Below are 7,096 nucleotides of genomic sequence, written 5' to 3' on the forward strand. Positions count from 1 at the left end.
TTTTTTCGCAAAAGTAACATTTTTTCAAAGAAAAATAGCTCGTAAGCTTCAATTTGATATGTCGATGATATGAGTCGGTCCAATAGTTCAAGAGTTATGCTTTTGTAGTGGGAAAAATGGGAAAAAATTGTTTTTCGAACCATCGATTAGTTTTGAAAAATCATATTTCAAAAACGGAAAAAATAGCATCTCTGATATCGAGATATTTTATGTAAAAAATTCTCACCTTTCAAGAAAAAATATAAAAAATTATAGCGCCCCCTAGTCCAAAGCCATGAAAACATTAAAAAACGACTACACTCAATAATTACGAAAATAGGATCCATATTATCTGCAAGTTCAATATTTCTCAATTAAAGCTCATTGGCTTCAATTTGATATGTCGATCATCTAAATCGGTTAAGTGGTTCGAAAGTTATAAATTTTTGAAAAAAGTCATTTTGGGAAAAAGTGGAAAAAAATGATTTTTTGGGTAACCCTAAAATGGAAATGGGCACCCCAATGAAAAAATAAAAAAATACGAGTCTAATGTTTAGCGATAAAGAACAATATTACCACTTTTGACGAAGATCTGAGAACCACTATATTGGTTTGGCATGGAATGGCTGTATATATATACAAAATACAATCTTACGTGCATCACGATGTACAAAGTATTAATGAATATGTGAAAATTAACGTTAAAAGACATTTCTATAGATCTGCACACTTTTACAAACTTTTCCACATTTTTAACAGACATTCACATGTTTTTACAGACTTTTTTTCAAAATCATCTGGCATCTCTTCCTACCACTTTTTATCGAATATTTTCAAATCGCAGCAGTAAACATTTACGTGACCCTGACTTCGTTTGTTTTTATTTCGTTCGGAAAAACGTTATGTCAAAGAGAGGGGACATTAAAAAGGCGTAGCTCAGTGAAAGGCTGAGATGCTCTTTCAGAGATGCAATGGTTAATTAAACAATTGACGGAAAAATGTAGTTCGTTCATTTTATTGTTTGAATTATTTTTGCCCCTGACAACAATACCTCTTTTATAGTGTTGATTATCATAAGAAAAATAACACTCCTGATCGTTGGATCTCTTTTGACATTTCAATTGGATCTTTTTTGACAGCCGTTTTGATTCAGTCCGCACTACCTAGGATTTAAGTATATCATTAGGGCACTCTTGTTCAGGCCTGTTGATAACAAATAAATAAACAAATAAACAAAGTCCTCAGCTTCTGCTAACGCCGTTACGAGAATCTCATCCGTCATTCTTTGCCCGTCGTCCAATGTGCGTAGAGCCTCTTTGACGGACCCTACCATCCGCTCCCAAACACCGCCCATGTGTGGTGTTCCGAGAGCGTTGAAATGCCACGATGTAACAGGTGATATGATTTTCTCTGCACACTCGTGATTGATTTTGTTTATTTCGCCTCTCATGAAGGTATTTGCTCCATGGAAACACGTAGCATTGTCCGAAAATATTTGTTCTGGGACTCCTCGTTTGCTCGTAAATCTTTCGATCGCCATCAGACAAGATTGTGTGCTCAGACTATAGACCACATCCAAATGTACGACTCTAACAGCCATACACGTAAACTCCGCTACCTATCGTTTCTCATTTCTGCGGCCAACCGATACGTCAATCGGTCCCAGATAATCTATTCGCGACTACGAAGCTGAATTTGACAGCTTGTGTGCGTGAAGCGAATGCCACAAAGAATTGCAAAAAGAATGTGATTTTTAAACGCACCGTTTTTAACGTTTTTTGCAGAAATTTTCGTAATGGTGAGTATGTATCGAAAGAACCATCCTCTAGGATGCTAATTTAGTGAAATCACATAAATTTACTGCAAGGGAAAACGTTTTCTTATCGCATCCAAAGGACACTGTCTTTACTTGTGAAAAAGTAAACAAACTTTCAGGATACTAAATTTTAATAAAAATTAATAATTCTATGCAAAATTTATCTTCCAAACGGTTGGAAAATGAGTTTTCCTTATGCAGTGAAAAAAACTTTGCCGTAGCTTAAGCTGAATTCAACTTATAAGTGTTTTTCTGTGACCTTGTTTCATGCATTATCAGGAGCCATCAGTCGGAGAAAATGAAACCTGCTACGTGGCTGTGGAGTTTGCGGAATTGTTCGATTACGCTGCGGGTGGAAGCCGTTTAGTCGTCGAAGGCGAAAGAGTATTCAAAGCTGGACATCTTTAAATAGTTGGTGTTGAAGAAGTTCACGATGAAGGCTTCAGTATTTTCTCGTCCTGCCTCCAGTCATCATCTCCAAGCTCGGAACCCCATGCAATAAAAATTCGTACGAAAATCTCCTTCTCCAAATGGTTGTTTTCGTGTTCTTGTAAAGCTGGCAAAGGGAAGTGCAAACACGTCATGGCTGTTTTGTATCATTTGCTTAAGTGTGTTTTATTTTATTTCTTTATTATTGCACGTTTTGCACCAAGTTGGACTGTTTCACACTTTTTCAAAAGTGCGAAAATGTGAATGTGAATACTTGGAGAGTAGAAGTTCGACACGGTGAAATGGAGGCTACAAATACGGGAGGTTTTTATAGGTTCTATCTTTAGCCGTAGTCGTTGGATCCAGTCTACATACCGCGATTTGTCCGTTTTCGGAGGGAAGGCATGAAAAGAAATTCCGGGGCGATATCTCTGCTTACATCCGGGGACGACACAAACAATACGGCTTTTGAATTTTGCAGATTGTTCGGAGTCAGCTTCAAGCAAATTTCGTCCGACTTGCATGTTCTCCGGGCAATTTGCGCAGCTTTTGACGTCCATATTTCACACGTTCTAAGGAAAATATTTTGAAAAATATTAGAGCACTGATTGAATAGAAGCCAGATCTTTGTATTTTAGGTATTTTATGAACACTAAGCGGATATTTTTATATCAAATTTCATTAATTCGGTTTACCTCTCTCGCAGGTAGATTGACAGAGGGTGTACTTCAACGGCTTTTTTTCACTACTAAATGACAATAAATTTTGGTTCGGAGCATCGAAACAGCTAAGAAAAACTATTTTTCAACAATTCCCACTAATTGTAAGATAAACACGGTACAAGTTTTCGAGAAATCAGTATATTAATTACAGAGAAAATATGCAACGGTTTGTTTACATATTGACGTAGGACTACGTCTTTCATTTCTATACTGGGGTGTAAAACCAAAGTTTCGAGAACGAAAGCGTTACACTGGAGACCGAGATTTTGAGCGTTAATAGCTCTTAAACAACTGAACGAAATGGTATGATAAACACTTCATTTTGTAATTTCGTGTTTACTTCATGAATGACTAGCTCATTCAGCAGGGTCGTTACCCCAACGCTCACTGTCAACTACTAGACGTCAGTTGGGAGCTGAGGGGAATTCTCTCTTGCGTTCTACACACGTCCACAATGGTTAGGGTCCTCAACCACGTTCTAACTTCACCTCAAAGGCTGAGATGGTCCCTTTTTCCACCAAACTATATGGGGCGAGGCTTGGTAACCCCTTTCGAGTTCGATCACGATGTAAGAAAAAGATTTTATAGAAGAAGAACCATTCCAAGGAGAATATATGTTTTATTATAAGTGTTTGGTATGTGTATTTACTCCTTATTTTCCTACTTCCTCTTTACTATTCTAACCTACTTGTGACGTCACATTTTTATGTAATACTTGCGCAATTTTGAGCAATGTGGTTCGGGTTCGGCGAATTCCTTGTTGGTTTCTGGGTTAGCCTTTTCCATCCACGTGTGTGCTGTGTTTGGTGGTAATGTTCTCTAACTTTTGTCTATTCGTCCGCCATGTGCTTTTTCTCTCCCTATCTATTTTTCTTTAACTTTCAGGTTTGTACTTCTCGTCGGTTACATTGGTAAGTATAATTTGGTTTTTCTTTTTTTTCTGTTTTCAGGTATCTGGAGCTAATATGGTCATATCGGTAAGTATTTTCTTTTCAACAATACACAAAACATAATTTCCACAGCTATTACACAATTTAAACTAGACACGACGCGCACTACTACTCCCGATTCTAGCTCTAGGCGGAAAGACCGGATATCGCAATCTGCCGAGTTCGTCTCTTTATTAGAATCCGCAGGAAAACCCCAACTCCGACAATCGGGTTTTGACACATGCTGATGGTTGAGAAACCTGCTCATAAAGCATTGTGAGTGAACACACGAAAGTTAGAAGAAACAATAGCTCAAACCAGTTGAGCTTTTCGTAGCCAATGAGCAGGGGCCTGACATGCTGATGAGTTTTTATTTATTTACAGTATGGTGTGTGGTCTCTGTAGTGTGTCTGTAGTGTTTATTTGGAATATTATGAAACCGATCGGTTACAATTTGAAAGATAAAATGTCTACGCGTCATATACTTGTTACTTTTTCATCCAAAAACTTGTTTCAATAGTCTTAAAATTGCTTTCAAAACAGGCTATTGAAATCAAAAATCGGTATATAAGCGAGCGCGCTCGTAAACCCACTCAGTTATGATTGAACAGCGATTGGAGCATGTTGTCGCTGTTGTTGTGAAGCTAATTTCGTTTATCATGAAAGCGCTGATGAACGGTGTCACCAAGAGCCTGTTTGTGCACCTAAGGCCAAAAGGGAATCCATCAGGAGGAGAGTGATGCCACGGTTCCGCTTGAAACATCGGAGCAGCCGCCACACACACACACACACATACACGCGCGGAATTCTCGTTGCTATCATCGTTGCTGAAAAATAATCTGCCAGTTCCCCTGGGAATTGAAAAATACATTCATGCGAAATAGTTTATTTTAATGTTTTCTATCCATATAACACTGCAACCAAATACATTTGGTTTTGTTTTTTTTTCAATCAATCGCAATTAACAGGAAAGCTTCTGAATATTTTTTTCCCCATCAGTGGAAATTTTCGTATCCAATATTGGATGCATAACATGAAAAACGGAAAATGTTTCACATCGCGAAAATCAAGTCATTTTCGAGCGATTATTTGTTTTCTACTCATATAATGCTTCGACCAAATACATTTCGTTTTGGATTTTTTCAATCAAGTGCGATCAACGTAAGACCACGTCTTTCGGCAATTTATTAGAGGTGCAATGAATCTTTAGGAATTCCCGCTCTACGCGCACTGGCAAACAATGTTTACTCAACAATTTCTCAAACTAGAAATGGGTGTTGTGAGAAAGGATTAGCGAACGCGAAAACGACAAACGGGAGAAAGATACGTTTGGAGGTTGAAGGAAATTGGCAGAAAACTTCTTCATTCTATCATTCAAATAATGTGATTCATAGCACATCGTTTTGCCAGAAAGAGATTATTAATGCTCAAAGGAGGAATCGAGTCCTCCGAGGAAATTACCCAGCGCAAATTAGAGTCGACTATCGATTGCGGCATTCGTACACAAATAATTTTATAATGCAGTTTCACCAAAGTGATTTCTTCGGATATATTCACTACATCATGCCATGTATTTCATATTCTTCATAAGGAAATCCATATCCATGGCACCTATCGGTAACGAATTATTATCGAAACCACGATTTTCGCTAAATACTCCTTTCAGTTCGGCCTGTAAAAAACTTTTCTGTACTCTAATCCATCAAATTTGGAGCCCTGAAAAGGGCTGTTGATTATATGCTAAGCTAATATAGCACGCTCTCCTCGGATACGATGGGCCAGCTGGATGTCCTTGGGCATGATGTGACTCGTTTTGCATGGATAGCACACAAATTGGTATCTTCAAATAAGCCTCCTGCAGCGTCATAACCGCGGAACTTTGGAAGCGCAAGTCGGTTTTGAAGTCTTGAGCAATTCCACGAACCAAATGCTGCAAAGGTAGCTTGCGGATCAGCAATTCGGTCGATATCTGATAGCGACGAATTTCATGCGAAGTTCCCGGTCGATAGCGATGTGGCTTCTCCACCTATCCTGCTACTGGTGCGCTTATCCGAGCTGACTTCGTGTGCCTTACCACCGAATGACTAACGAGCTGTCTGCGAAAGACTAACGAGCTCGAGTCCTCATGGTGCGAGAGTAGAGTAAGAAATGAACGAAAGCAAAGGAAGCGTCATTTTATAAACCATAAAAGTATAGAATCTAAATCCCACCCTTATTATATTCGTGAGTATATAGTAAGCTTATACAATAAAGAGGGTGGGGTTTACATTCGATTCTTTTATGTTTTATAAAATGACACTTCCCTTGCTTTCGTTCCATGGTGCTACTGACACTCGACCGCAACGGTTATGTTTTTAGCGCCATTCTAAAAGAGAATAATAGAAATAAAAGTTTTCTCCTACAACCGGATGCATAGCTTTTTTCAAATCTGATTTCGGTCCTAAATAAAGTGTTTTTTTCAGCAACAGTTGTCCGGACATCAGGAAAGGAGGAAGCAGCCGAGAAGCCCCCAACGGCCATTCAGGAAGTTGGTTCGGTCGGATTGGCCACTTTGACCGGCAGTTTTCACTGCCCCTTGCGTGTCCCGCTGTTTGCGCCCGTCTCATCAGCAACGTTCTCCCTGCCAGTGACGCGCGATTTTGGCGCAATTTCTACTCATCAATCATCAGCAGCTCAGGAGGTGTAAGGTGTGAAAGGAGGTTATTTTCACTTCGTCGTTTCGAACCGCTGCGGCTGTTGCCCTGCCGTCGGCGGTATCCGGTCCCTTCCCCGCTACCCCACTACCATTAGGTGGTGATCTTCGTGGAGGTCCTTCAACACGATCGGTGAGTGACCAAACTTTTCATTTTACCAGGAGTTAGTGAAAGATAGGACGCCCAAAGGGTATAGGTTAGGAAATTTTTACTACATATCCCAAATTTATTTTATATAACAGACATTTAAAAGTGACTTTTCCAAGTGTTTTTAAAACAGTGCTTTTCTGCCCCAAGTGTTTTTCCGCCAAGTGATTTCGGTGTTCGTTCTTGTAACTGCGTTGGCATTGTACCCCGCCGTTACTGTCCTCCGCCGTTTTCGTCCCCGCTGTTATTGTCCCCCGACGCACAACGTACATAGAATAAGATAATTTAAAAACTTTTTACCTGGCTGTACCTAGGTATAGCCAGCCTTGAACATGGCTTCCAGCAGCTCCGGCGCCGGAAGGCCAACAAATATATACAATG

At 39.5% G+C, this 7,096-nt stretch overlaps 1 long non-coding RNA gene across 1 annotated transcript; it reads right to left on the minus strand.

Moving 5' to 3' along the window:
• Window positions 1–2,382: 2,382 nt before the first annotated feature.
• Window positions 2,383–3,350, minus strand: LOC129776697 (uncharacterized). Its single transcript, XR_008743149.1, has 3 exons — window positions 2,920–3,350; window positions 2,600–2,796; window positions 2,383–2,533 (listed from the first exon to the last, which is right to left on the minus strand). It is a non-coding gene; the product is annotated as an uncharacterized LOC129776697 (long non-coding RNA).
• Window positions 3,351–7,096: the final 3,746 nt, after the last annotated feature.

The sequence above is a fragment of the Toxorhynchites rutilus genome, chromosome 3 (assembly GCF_029784135.1).
Source record: "Toxorhynchites rutilus septentrionalis strain SRP chromosome 3, ASM2978413v1, whole genome shotgun sequence".
Lineage (NCBI taxonomy): Eukaryota > Metazoa > Arthropoda > Insecta > Diptera > Culicidae > Toxorhynchites > Toxorhynchites rutilus.